The sequence below is a fragment of the Amblyraja radiata genome, chromosome 1 (genome assembly GCF_010909765.2).
Source record: "Amblyraja radiata isolate CabotCenter1 chromosome 1, sAmbRad1.1.pri, whole genome shotgun sequence".
Classification (NCBI taxonomy): domain Eukaryota; kingdom Metazoa; phylum Chordata; class Chondrichthyes; order Rajiformes; family Rajidae; genus Amblyraja; species Amblyraja radiata.
This window is the reverse complement of record NC_045956.1, coordinates 19,048,176-19,062,830: the sequence shown is the minus strand read 5'-3', so window position 1 is coordinate 19,062,830 and position 14,655 is coordinate 19,048,176. Positions and strand designations below refer to the sequence as shown.

Below are 14,655 nucleotides of genomic sequence, written 5' to 3'. Positions count from 1 at the left end.
AAAATTAAAATTGCCGGCTGCACTGAGAAGGTCATTGAGGGTTTAAGAGAACAGATAAATTAACAGTGGCAATTTAAGCTCATCATTTAAGCTAATGTTTAAACAGGTATTTCTGTTCTAACGGAATTTGCTGAGCAAAGCATTTTTAGGCAAATTTATGTTTAGCATTTCTAGCAAAATGGTGATAATTATGTGACTGATTTTTTTATTTATTTTTTTCATTTTATGAAATATGAGTAACATTAACAAGGTCAGTGTTTAATGACAACCTCCCAATTTCCTTTGTGGAGATAAACAATCTTCTTGAAGTGCTGCTACCTGTCAGATGAAGATACTCCACATTGGTTTTGGGACAATCCAGGATTTTGACTGTGATAAGAAAACATTTCCAAGTGATGATGTATGTTGGTGGAGGTGATAGAGTTGAGAGAGGGTGGGGTTATTGCACCGTGTCCAATGCATCAGCTGTCACGTTTGATTGTAAATGGCACTGGGTTTGGTATTGAAGAACACTTGATGATAACTGCGAAGCATTTTGTAGATGGTAAACACTGCAGCACTTGTGTTCCAGTGGTTGACAGAATCAATAATTAGGATGGCTACATTGTTCTGGATGTTAATAAAAAGGAACTGCAGATGCAGGTTATACCAAAGATAGATGCACAATGGTCCTTGCCTTTCACCTCACCACCCACCACATCCCACGCATCATTCTCCGACATTTCTATCACCTCCAATCTGATGCCACCTCTAATCACATCTTCCCATCTCCATCCCTTTCGCAGAGACTGCTCATTCCACAACTCCTTAGTTCACTCATCCCTTCACACGCAAACCACCCCCTCCCCAGATACTTTCCCCTACAACCTCTTGAGATGTATTACCTGTCCTTTTCCCTCTTCCCTCAACTCCATCCAGGGGCCCCAGCAGTCCTTCCAGGTGAGACAGAGGTTCACATGCACCTCATTTACTGCATACGGTGTTCCCGATGTGGGTTCTTGTACATCAGTGAGACCAAGTGTAAACTTGGCAACCGTTTTACTGAATGCTTACACGTGGTCTGCCAAGACCTACTGGATCTCATAGTTGCTAACCACTTTAACTTCCCTTCCCATATTTTTTTTCCGTCCTGGGCCTCCTCCATTGCCAGAATGAGGTCACATACAAATTGGAGGAACAGCACCTCGTATTGCTTGGATAGCTTCACCAACCCAACAATATGAACATTGAATTCTCCAACTTTTACAAACACTTCCCTATTCCCTAGCCTCGCTTTTCACCCCCCCCCCCCCACTTTCTCTTGCAACCGCAGGAAATGCTACGCTTTACCTCCCCCCTTGACTCCATTCAAGGACCCAAGCAGTCTTTCCAGCTGCAGCAGAGGTTCACCTGCACCTCCTCCAACCTCATCTATTGCATCTGCTGCTCTAGGTGTCAGCTGCTCTACATCGGTGAGTCCAAGCATAGGCCCAACACCTCTGCTGGGTTCGCAATAACCAACCTGATCTCACCGTAGTAGTCCCTGCTTTCTCTTCCCCTTCCCAGCTCTCCCTCAGCCCACCCTCACATCAGTCCGAAGAAGGGTCTCGACCCAAAACATCGCCTATTTCCTTCGCTCCATAGATGCTGCATCACACGCAGAGTTTCTCCAACATTTTTGTCTACCCATTCACACAGGTTCTGTTATCCCACTTTCCCCCACCCACTCCCTACACATTAGGGGCAATTTTACAGAGACAATTTAACCTACAAAGCCAATGTGTCTTTGGGATGTGGGAGGAAACCCACACGCTTGCAGGGAGAATGTGCAAATTCAACACAGACAGTGCCCGAGGACAGCATCGAACACAGATCTCTGGCTTGTGAGGCAGCAAGTCTACCAGCTGTGCCACTATATTTTGTTTCCCAACACAAAAAATTATACGTTGATAACTTTGGTTACTAAAAAGAAGAAACTATCCATTTTCAGTCTTAAATCTCTAAGTCACGCTATGTTCCCCTTTACAGCTACTGTATGTTTTAATTCAGTTCAAGACTATGGTGCAGTACATTGGCCATAAAGTTGCTGCCTAAAAGTGCCAGAGACCCGGGATTGGATCTTGAATATGGGAGTTTGCTCATTTTCCCTTTGATTGCATGGTTTTTCTCCGGGTGCTCATGCTTCCTTCCACATTTCAGGGAGACCTTGGGATTACTGAACATCCCGCGGTCTAGGCATAAGCACTGGGGCGACCGCGTCTTTGCGGTTGCAACTTCTAGACTGTGGAACAGCATCCCTCTTCCCATCAGAACAGCCCCCTCCATCGACTCTTAAGTCGAGACTTAAAACTCTTTACTCTCAAGCCTTTCTTGACGTCCTCTGAGGGAGGGCTATATGTATGTATTTATGTATGTACTTAATCTATGAACCACTGTTGTATAACGTTAGTACCTCCACCAATGTAAAGCACTTTGGTCAACGAGAGTTGTTTTTTAAATGTGCTATAGAAATGAAAGTGACTTGACTTGACACATTTCGAAGGTGTGCAGGAACCTATTTCAGACCCAACCCAAAACGTAATATTTTCCTTTTGTCCAGAGATTCTGTATGACCTGTTGAGTTACTCCAGCTTTTTGTGTCTATCTTCAGTTTAAACCAGCATCTACAGTTCCTTCCTACACACACACTACTATACGATAGCATTTTATTAATCCCAGGAGGGAAATTGTGTGTGTGTGGGTATATATATTATATACACACACACACAGACATATATATATATTTATATAATTATATATTCATATATAAATATACTCATTTGTTTTCTCGTTTATAACATTGTTTAGAGTACTATGTTTACATATTCTGTTGTGTTGCTGCAAGTAAGGATTTCATTGTTCTAACTGGGACACGAGAGAATAAAACACTCTTGACTCTTGACTTACGCTGCTAATGTGTGGAATAGAACTAGTGTACGGGTGATCGGTGGTCGGCGTGGACTCAGTGGGCCGAAGGGCCTGTTTCCCCGTTGTATCTTTAAGTTAAACTAAAAACACTAAAACCAGCGGGAGTCTAAAGAAGGGTCTCTACCTGAAACATCACCCAATTTCTTCTATCCAGAGATGCTGGCTGCTCCATGGAGTTCCCCATCACAATAAAAGCATGGAATAGTCTTCACCCTACCATAGTTGCCCAACCAGATGCAACTAAATTTAAGGTAGCTCTTTTTTCCCCAAGAACCCTTATTTGTTTAAGTCCAAGTCAATAGTCAAGAGAGTTTTATTGTCATGTGTCCCAGATAAGACAATGAAATTCTTGCTTGCTGCAGCACTACAGAATATGTAAACATAATACAGAACAGGAGATAAAAGCTCAGTGTGTTTATATACCATAGACCATATATATACACAATAAATAAACAGATAGGCTGTTATTGTTCAGAGTTTGGAGTTTGGTGATGGACCCTCCACTACCTCCAGTTTAAATTCCATTTAGAATATTTTTGGATGACCAGGAAACCAAGAAGCAAGAGTTACTCCAGGGAGTTACTCCAGCTCCAGGGAGTTATTCTGCGTTGGTTTTCACCGGTCGCGGCGAAGCGGCGACTGGACAGCAATGGCGGCCAGATCTCCCACAATGCAAAGGGAGGGAAAAAGTGCCCAGTGCCGACCAGTTGCCGTGGCAGTGCGCATGTGCAGGGCGGCTGATGATGTGCTGGCTGTGGCAGTGCGCATGTACAAGGCGGCCGGCCATGCTTGCGGATGAGGAGCGGCAGAGAGAGAGAGAGAGATAGAGAGGGGGGCCCGCTCAGAGTTGCACGGCAGGTGTCCCGGGTGCTTGCCAAGCCGGGCAAAATGACACGACTTTTAGGTTGCCTAGTGGGACTTTAGGGTGGCCATTGGCACCCGACAACCATTAATTTCGAGCCCTGGTGAGCCATTGTTTCATTCCCATTATGATAAGGATGTATTTTACTCTAGGTTGGAAGATCAATATTCCAGGTATGGTCTCAATGGAGCTCTGTATTTTTCCTCTTTAGTTTGATAGCAAGTTCTCTTGTAAAGATGAACAACATATTGCTTGCATTTAAAAAAATTGTTTGCTGTTTTTTCAGAGATTTGTGTACAGTCATTCGGGTCCCTCTGATTCAAAGACCTTTCATTCTCTCACCACTTAAATATTCTGTTTTACTATTTTGACGAATAAATGTATGACCTTATATTCTACGTTAAACTACATCTGATGGCTATCCACCCACTCACTTGGCCTATCTGAATATTGAAGTTTCTCTGCATACTTCTAATAACCCTTACTTCCATCAACAACAAACTTGGATATCTTACACTTGGTCACTCATTACAGGTTCTCAATGTAGATTGTGAACAGCACTGGCACCCAACTAGCCACAGCCTCCCAATCTCAATATGACCTATTTTTTCTATTTTCTGTTTTCTGTCTGTTAACCAGAGGAAAGAAAGCTAAATTTGTGGCAAAATAGCTAGAATGTGTATAAATTCTCGATCAGTTATAGATAGTTTTTGTAATTTATTCAATTTCAGCGACTGACAGATTAATACACAGAAAGCACACATTCTATCAATGATATATATTATATGAAATGTTGGATATTATGATCTCCAAAATATGTTAATTTAGTAATGTGATAATGACTTAAATGCATTTCAAAAGAAACTTATATTTGATGTTTTGTAATTTCAAGGATCATTAAGGAAAATAATTGCAATGGCACCTGTTGTTTGAGTTGTTTTGCTACCCAAACTGGGATCCATAAATCAGAGAGGATTGCTGATATAAAACTCTGCTGTGCTTTTCTTTCATTTGTCAAATAAACAAATGATTTGGAAACCTAGAACATACAAAATATCTAGGATAAATATTGTATTTAAGTAGTATGTGAGAGAACACAAATCTATTTTATGTAGATTTGAGATGTGTTGCTTGATTTGAGTCATGGAAAAGATGCAGTTGTAGATTTCAAATTATAATAGGTAAAATAAGGAAGAGAAACATATGCAGGGATACAGGGAAAGAATGAGAATGCCTCTAATTAGATCATTCTGTGAAAAGTTGGTTCATACTATTTGGACTGAATTTATTTTGTCTGCTATAACTAAGATTCAATAAATTCAGATCTCAGGCATTTTACAATGGTATAGGGACAATTCCAATTCGAGTTTAATTTTAATTTAGTTTTGTTTAGAGATACGGCAAGGAAACAGGCCCTGTGGCCCACCGCGCTGCCAACGTTCACCCGTACTCTAATTCTAACAAAACGCATGAAGGACAATTTATAGAAGCCAATTAACCTCCAAACCTGCACATCTTTGGAATGTGGGTGGAAACACTGGAGCACCTGGAGAAAACCCATGCGGTCCTAGGGCAAACACACAAACTCTGTACAGACAGCACCTGTAGTCGGGATCAAAACCTGGGTCTCTGGTGCTGTAAGGCAGCAACTCTGCCACTGTGCTATCCTATGTTGCTTTTCTATTATTCAAGTTTCTTAGTTATTTTCTAGCTTTGGCTTATTTGACCAATTTCTACTTTTCTTTTCTTCTGGTGAATAGGTTGACTGCTCACCACAGGCAGTGATTTTTGCCTCTGCCTTATCCAGAATGAATGTTAATGTTGTGCTTTGATTGCACATTTAAAAAAAAAAATCCAAACACAAGAGTTATTGGATGGAGCGTGATGCAGTCCTCAACATTCACATGTGCATACATTTGTTATGATAGTCTATAATTCCTAAATAGAAACAGATTTAATTATTAGCTCTTTCAGGGAACCAACAGCAACATATTTGGACAAATGGCCTCCTGTTATGTTTCATTTTATGGTTCAATGGTTGAGATAGCAATTATCTGCACTCTGTTAGCTGGCATTGTTGGACATTTGTAATCCTCCATTACCAACCGCCTGGTTTGCAATCTGTTAACTTTATCCAAACTGGCAATAGATGTTGAGTCCTTGCTGTTTTCTGCAACTTGGCCGTTGCCAAGAAACATTGGTGAATCATTGGATTGTTCTTGTATCTATCATTTTATAAAGTAATCTTAAGTTTTGGTCTTTATGGTTACATTTAGTTATCACTTAGGATTTGTTTCTGTTTTTATATTTTGGGAATGATTAGTCTGGTTTTTAAATGGTATGCATTCCTAATTTAAATTTATGCTGCAACTTCCCTGATTAAGCAGTTTCTATATTTGGATAAGGTATCATCTCTACGGCAGCGACTTAGCTATCGTTTGGGAATGCTTGTTATTCCAGTTAAGGTGTAGAATTTGTAATGATAATTGGAACCACCCTCTAATAATGTTATTACAATGTAATAAAATCAATATGGAACTTTGCAGTGCTTCTAATATTTGACATTTTCCAAATAAATCAGAAATATTGCGGGTCGCATAACATGCTTTATGTTAAATTTGCAGGTAGGTTAAATCAGCTTAATCTCAACATTCATTTGGAAAAGGCAATGGACAAACATAAGACTAAAGACTGACAAATATCCTGGCTTGCAACCTGAGGTGTTGTGATTGTAGAGATGGTAAATGCATTGTGGATGGCGGTTGCAATCTTCCAAAATTCCAGAATTTAGAAATGTCTTGCTGGATTAGAAAATTAAAAATGTTTCACCTGTATTAAAGAAAGGAAGGCAACGGAAATGAGAAAGGAACAGGCCAGTCAGTTTGAAATCTGTCATTGGGGAAAATACTAGAATCCATTCGTACATAATTGAATTGAATTGAATTGAATACCTTTATTGTCATTCAGACCTTACGGTCTGAACGTAATTTCGTGCGTGCAGTCATACATACAATCATACAATAATAAACAACAATAAACACAAATTAACACCACCACAGTGTATCCGCCAAGCACCTCCTCACTGTGGTGGAGGCAAAAATCTTAGGGTTACTGTCTCTTCCCTCCTCTTCTCCCTCTGCGCTGAGGCGATTCCCCACCGGGCGATGGCACAACAGTCCCGCGGCTCACCGAACCCCGCAAACGGGCCGGCTCAAACACCGCGGCCCGGGGGTGGTCGAAGCTGCCGCCCTCCAGTCCAGCGTACGCAGCCGCTGGCCCGCGGCTGAACCCCGGACTCAGGTCACCGCCTCAGAACGCCGTCCCAGCCACCGGAGCACCGTTCCAGCCCAGAGCCGGATCGCCCTCACGTGAGTACCGTTCTCCCTCGGGCTGGGCCACTCCGACGGGAGTGCCGTTCCACCCTCGGGCTGGGCCACTCCGACGGGAGTGCCGTTCTCCCTCGGGCTGGGCCACTCCGACGGGAGTGCCGTTCCACCCTCGGGCTGGGCCACTCCGACGGGAGTGCCGTTCTCCCTCGGGCTGGGCCACTCCGACGGGAGTGCCGCTCCTCCCTCTGGCTGGGCCACTCCGACGTGCCACAGCCCGTCACGGGAAAGTCTCTCAGCCCCTCGCCAGGCCGCTCTCACGAGAGCGCAGTTCCAGCCCCGGGCTGGGCCACCCTCACGGGAGCGAGCTCAGGGCAAGTCCTGTCAGCTGCCTCCAGAGTCCCGAGGTCGCCAGCTCCGCCATTAGGCCTCAGTGTAGACGGAGGCAGAGAAGGGGGATACGACAAAAAGGTCGTATTCCCCCGAAGGGAGAGACAGCAAGCCCCGTTTCACCCCCCCCCCCACATAAACACGACCTAAAAACCAAAAACGTAACTAGACAAAACGAAAAAAATACAACACAAAAAAGTAAAAGACAAACGGACTGCAGGCGAGCCGCAGCCGTTCCCGGCGCCGCCACTTCCGGATTGTTTTAGAAATCCATAATACAATTAAACAAAGTTAAATTTTATGAAAGGGAACTTCAATATAGCTATTTGATGATAATATGAGCAAAGCAAATAAAGTGATTCTGTATATTTGGATTCCCAGATTCGCAAGGTGCCACATGAAGCATTACTTCCCATGAAAAGAAATTATCATGAGCAATATATTAACATTGATAAAAGATTGGCTAACTGATGGAGAATAGAGAGTTGGGATCAATAGGTCAGAAAGATCTTACATAGATTAGACTGCCACCTCAACTACTTGCAATCTGTATAAATTATTTTGATCAAGGGACTGTTTGTGTTGTAGCCACATTTGCTGATGGTACAAAGATAGATGGGAAATCAGCGTGACTGGATACAGAATCTGCAAAGGGATATAGTTAAGTGAGTGGTAAAAAAAAAAAGCGATCATCATGTGGGGAATTGTGAGGTTATCACTTTGATAGAAAGAATGAAAAATTACTGTTTAAAAGGAGAAAGATCACGGGATGCAATTGTATAAGGAACTCTGGGTATCTGTGTTGATGAAAATCAATTTTAGCTTACTTCTCCAGCAAGTAACTGGTAAGGCAAATAGGTTCCGCTCTCCCATCATAGATGAGGCCCTCACTCGTGTCTCCTCGGTACCCCGCAGCTCCGCCCTTGCTGCCCCTCCCCCTAGTCACACAGAGACAGTCCCCCTAGTCCTTCCACCCCATTAGCCGTCGCATACAACACATAATCCTCCAAAATGTCCGCCACCACCAACGGGATCCCACCACTAGTAACATTTTCCCATCTCCACCCCTTTCCGCCTTCCTCAGAGACCGTTCCCTCTGCAACTCCCGAGTTAACTCATTCCTTCCCCTGCAACCGCAGAAGATGCAACAACTGTCGCTCTACCTCCTCCCTCGACTCTGTCCAGGAACCCCGACCATCCTTTCAGGTTAGGCAGACGTTCACTTGCATCTCCTCCAACCTCATCTACTGTATCCGTTGTTCAAGATGTGGACTCTTGTTCATCGGCGAGACCAAACACAGACTGGGCGATCGTTTCGTGGAACACCTTCGCTCAGCCCGCGTGAATCAACCTGATCTCCCGGTTGCTGGACACTTTAATTCTCCTTCCCGTTCCTACACAGACCTTTCTGTCCTCGGTCTCCTCCATTGTCGGAGTAAGGCTAAACACAAATTGGAGGAACAGCATCTCATATTTCGCTTGGGCAGCTTACAGCCCAGTGGTATGAATATTGATTTCACTCACTTCAGGTTGCCCCGGCATTCCTTCTCTCTCTATCCCTCCCCCATCCAATTCGCACTAGCTTCTCATTTTCACCCTACAAACAGCCTGTTTCCTTTATCATTGTGATATTTTTTTTTGCATATCCTTAATTCATTGATCTTTATCTCTCCACGTCACCATCTATATCTCTCGTTTCCCTTATCCCTAACCAATCTGAAGAAGGGTCTCGACCCAAAACTTCACCCATTCCTTATCAAAAGAGATGCTGCCTGTCCCGCTGAGTTACTCCAGCTTTTTGTGCCTATCTAAGGCAAATAGAATGTTGGCTCTTCATTGTGAAGGTGATGGAATATTGGAAAGCGACAACTGTTTGTGGCTTTGTTGAGTCCATACTTGCAGTACAATGTAAATTTCCGGTTTCCTTAGAGTCATACAGGACAGCTCACTGTCCACCAAGACATCTCGATTTAAAAACAGTTTTTACCCACACGCAATCCGAATTCTGAACACACTATAACAGCACATATCCTCCTCATGCATGTACTGTATATTGTATGATGTTGTGTTTTATGTTATGTTTGGCGGGAATCAGCCTACCTTGTAACATCCTGTACTGAACCTGAATTCCACCAACTTGACTGTGTGGTCATTAAATAATCTAATCTAATCTAATCTAAGCATGCCTTTATGTCCACTGTGTTCACATCACTCATTTTCACTAATCCTGGGCAGATTTCATTTTTCGTTGACATTCCGACATTCTGGTGTTTGCATATTCATTGGAGCCATCCCAGATATCTATTGGATTTAGGAGGAAACTGGAAGATTCAAAGGAAATCAACAAAGTCATAGGAAGAATGTATAAACTTTACACAAAGAGCATAGATTGAACTTGGGTTACTGGAGATGTGAGGTAACAGCTCTACTAACTGCAGCACTCTGCCACTCCTCTTAAGAAAACAATTTCCATTGAGAGCTGTTGAAAGAAAGTTCACTGGGATCCTGTTTCCTGAGGTGGAAGGATTGTCCGATCAAGAAAGATTGAGCAGGTTGGGCAATATTTGTTGAAGTTCAGAAGAATATGAATTTATCTTATTCAAACATGTAGGAGCTGTCGAGGCTGAATTACAAAACAGATTAAAGCCCGAGTAGATTTTTGGACTAGGGGAGACTCAATAGTTATGGGAATGGTAGACAAAAATGCTGGAGAAACTCAGCAGGTGTAGCAGCATCTATGGAGCGAAAGAAATAAGCAATGTTTCGGGCCGAAACCCTTCTTCAGACTGATGGGGGGGGGGGGGGGGGGGGGGGGAGAGAAGAAAGGAGGAGGAGCCCGAGGACTGAGGGAGAGATAGGAAGGGGAGGGGACAGCAAGGGCTAACAAAATTGGGAGAATTCAATGTTCATGCCCCCAGGATGCAGACTCCCCAAGCGGAATATGAGGTGCTGTTCCTCCAATTTCCAGTGATGCTCGCTCTAGCCATGGAGGAGACCCAGGACAGAGAGGTCGGATACGGAATGGGAATGCATTGGAAAGTAGAGCTGAAGCCAAGATGAATTGATGCAGTTGAATTTCTAATGAAAATACAATCATAAAACTGCTGGACATGTTTTGAAAATGAAGGAATGGAGATATATTTCTAAGTTGTGGATGCTGTAGGACATCAAGAGAAATCTACAGGCGTTGACATTTCCTTGCACAAAATTTTGTTCAGACCGTTTGTACTTTGCGCCTGTTGCCCTTGTTCTCCTCCATGGTGGTGATCACAGATTTGGGAGAAGATGTTGGGATAGCCTGGGTGACGAAAGAAATTGAGGATTTGTTTAGGAAAAAGAATGAGGCATATGTCAGGTAGAGACAGCAAGGATCACGTGTATCTTTGGAGGGGATGGGGATTGAGGAACACATTTAAGAAGGAAATCAGGAAGGCAAAAGGGTGCACAAGACTGCTGTGGCAGAGAAGATTAAGGATAATGCAAACAATTTTATATGTGTATTAAAGGAAAAAAGTGTAAAAGGAGAGAGAAAATAAGGCCCCGCAGAAACCAAAGTGGTCATCTATTTGTGAAGCTGTAAGAGATGGGCATGGTCCTCACTATTTCTCCCGTGTTCACAGCGGAGAAAGACATGGGAACTTGAGACATTTGATGGAGATGTCTTCAGGACAGTCTGTTTTACAGTCGAAGATACTGAACGTTCTAAGACATATGAAGGTAGATAATTCTACCGGGACTGATCAGATATATCCAAGGATATTATGGGAAGCTAGTGAAGAATTTGCTATAGTCCTGGCTGAGATATGTAAATCATTGTTAGCAGGTACATAGTTAGGAAATGCCAGAGTGAGGCCACATGCCAACTGGAGGGACAGCACCTCATATTTTGTTTGGGTAGCTAATAACGAAATGTTGAATTATCCAATTTTAGGTACTTGATGTACAAACAGCCCATTTTTTCCTTATTTCCCTCTCAACCCTGTACTTCCCCCCCCCCCCCCCCCCCCCCCCCCCCCCCCCCGACTCAAAATGTCACCTTTTCATGTTTTTTCAGAGATTATGCCTGACGAGCTGTTATTCCAGCCCTTTGTGTATTTTCTATTAACCAGTATCTGCAGTTCCTTCTGTCACCTACCACTCCTGATGTGCAAAAAACACGCATCATATATCTCCTTTTAACTTTCCTTCTCTCACTTGATAACCTTTGCCCTCAGGTATTTGTGTTTCCACATTGTGAAAAAGCTTCTGACTATCCTATCTATGCCTCTCGTGACTTTATAAACTCAGGACTCCCCTCAACCTCTGATGCGGCAGAGGAAACAAGCTAAGTTTCTGCAACCTCTCCTAACGGCTAAGATACTCCAATCATGGGCACCCTCATCTATAAAGTCACCACATCCTTTGTGTAATGCAGTGACCAGAACTGCACACAATAATTTCCTACCTTGCTTTCCTCAGCATCTTGGAATAGAACTCATCCGGCCTTGAGAAATTATCCACCTTAATCTTCTTCAAACCTGAATCTGAAGAAGGGTCGCAACCCAAAATATCACCCATTCCTTCTCTCTAGAGATGCTGCCTGTCCCGCTAAGTTACTCCAGCATTTTGTACCTATCTCCTCCTACGCCCTAGAATATAGGCCGGCTCTTACCATCGTTGCTTTCCTTGGTGAATACAGAGATATGTCGCAAGTATCACACTCACTTCCTTTCCCTTTGTGCATTGACGTGATAAGGGTTAGAGATAGATCAACCGTGATTGAATGGCAGAGTAGACTTGATAGGCTGAATAGCCTAATTCTGCTCCTATCACATGATCTAATTCCTCGAATGGACCTACCCTTTTCCCTATCTAAAATGCCTTGGGATGATTCTTCTTTCATGTCCTCTTTTAGCCCTACTGATTTCTTGTTCAAGTTCTTTCCTGTTTCCTTTATATTCCTCAGGACCTTGTCTGATTTCAGCTTCCTAAATCTTACATATGCTTCCTATTTCTTTTTGACTAAGCTTTCAATATCTCCTGTTGTCTTAAGTTTTCAAACCTTGTCTTTCCTTTCTTTTATCCTTACATGAACATGTTAGTCCTGAGCTCTAATCAAATTGCCTTTAAAAAACTTCCACATATTAAATGTGGATTTACCCCACTAATTTCTTTTTCTCCAATTCCTGCCTGATATTTCTGGAATTAGCCTATCCCCAATTTAGATGAGGACCAGTCCAATCTTTATGCATAACTATGTTATAATTTACTGAAGTATGGTACAGTTTAGATACACGTTAATGAATAACTAACATATCTATTGCTTTATTCAGAAAACACGCATGTTGATTGCAGGAATTGCTGCTTAATTATGATAGAGCATAATAAAAGGAGCACAACCTAAACATGTTAGTCTGAGCTGTCACTTCTTTGTTCAAAAAGGATATTGTCCATCAGCAGTTGAAAACAAATGGCAGGAAATGGAATTGTTGTCCTTGTTAACAAATGGTCGTGAGACTAATGCTGGCATTTGATCACCTGCTCAAAAACATGAGATTCGCTGCAGCTTATTATCAGGAAATGCATTCTCTAACTGTAAATTAGCAAGTTTTCTTTCCCGTCAGAAAATTGTTATGTTCCTCCCAGAATTGTTATGGGTTGTGTGCTCAGTTGATAATCAGATTCTCAGCAAAGAAAAGGTTTGATAAATTTACAACAGTAAGAAGAAAGTGAAGGAGTCTGTTATCAAGCAATTTTCTTAATGTTGGGAAAATATAGATAAAGTGAGGCAGTTATAATTGAAGATTTATGATAGACTTGGGTAAAGCATGATGCAATTCTAGATTGCTCAATTAAATTAGAGGTAAGTGATACAAATTGAATGGTGTCTGCTTCATTGTCCATTATAATCGGTTATGCAGTGGAGAAACAGGAATGCTGATGTTTGTGGCAACTGGAAAATCAGTATGCAACTCAGTAAGGGACCAGACATTGGCTCCCCATTACTCCAGTCATCCTGGGCACAATAAATATTTTCATATTTGTTAGCTAAACAAATAACTACTTTAGAAAACTTCTTCAATTTTGTATCATCAATATCATTAAATTAAAAATCCTGCTGTTATTAATGCCATGGGCTGCTTCAGTAAAGGCTGCTACCAAATTTAATTTGAGTAGATTTACTAAGCAAATTATGCATGCGAGTTTAGTTTGTGTAGCAAGCAGGCATTATCTGGTTGTGAGACCAGAACACAGCATCGGACACTGAAGCAACTACTGCATGGACACTTGGTCTGTGATTTAGTGTGCTTTTCATGTCTTTGTGCACTATGAATTTGTGCGTAGAAAATTGTTCTGAGCAGTTGTTGGGTTTGTTGCATATTATTCAAGATAATTTATAGGTGATGTCTTTCTATTAGTTTATCTGTAAAGTTGTAAAGCTGTTTTATATATTCAGTGTTTCTGGTGGTAGATTTAATTTTGAAGCAGTTCATGCAATCAATGCATGTGGTCCCCAAGGGACCTGCAAGGTTAGCTGATAGAAAACAGGCACTTGATTATTACTTTATCCTGGCTTACCCATCTGTTAGTTCCACCTTTGCATACGTAACTGTTGTGTAGCTAAAGGGCGGGGGTGGGGAGAGACGAATCTCTGAAACAACGCTGTCTGATTATTCTGACACAAAATTCAGTTTGGGATGCACTGTGAACGCTGTGCTTCGATTTTTGACTGTAGAGATCATATGCAAGACTGCAGCATTGACTCATTTCAAAAGGCATGGTGTGCATTTCCGAAGGGAACTATAGAATGCTTTGTGTGAAATTTTTCTTCTGTCCATCTAATTTTTTTGAAAGGAACCTTTTTTACTATCCAGGAAATGGCTTTTCTTGTCCGTTGCTATGCCAACTGCTTGCAGCCATGGCCCTCTAAAGTAAGCATGATAATACAATTACAAAATATTTCATATTGACATCAAAATCAGCTGTTTATTTTGCATGTAACATATTACTATGACAATGGTAACTGCTGGTGTAGTGTATTTGCCTTGTGTATGAGAAATAGACCAGTTAAATATCAGTCACTATCGTGTGTGCAGATTAATTGTTGAAAGTTGGTTAGTTTAGCTGAGCAGGGACCAGGAGCGACCACTT

General features: G+C 42.2%; 1 protein-coding gene across 1 annotated transcript in view; it reads left to right on the top strand.

Moving 5' to 3' along the window:
- The window catches only part of LOC116977448 (rap guanine nucleotide exchange factor 6-like), a 220,081-nt gene that overhangs the window by 148,270 nt on the left and 57,156 nt on the right, over positions 1-14,655 (top strand). The gene's annotated exons all lie outside the window — the stretch shown is intronic.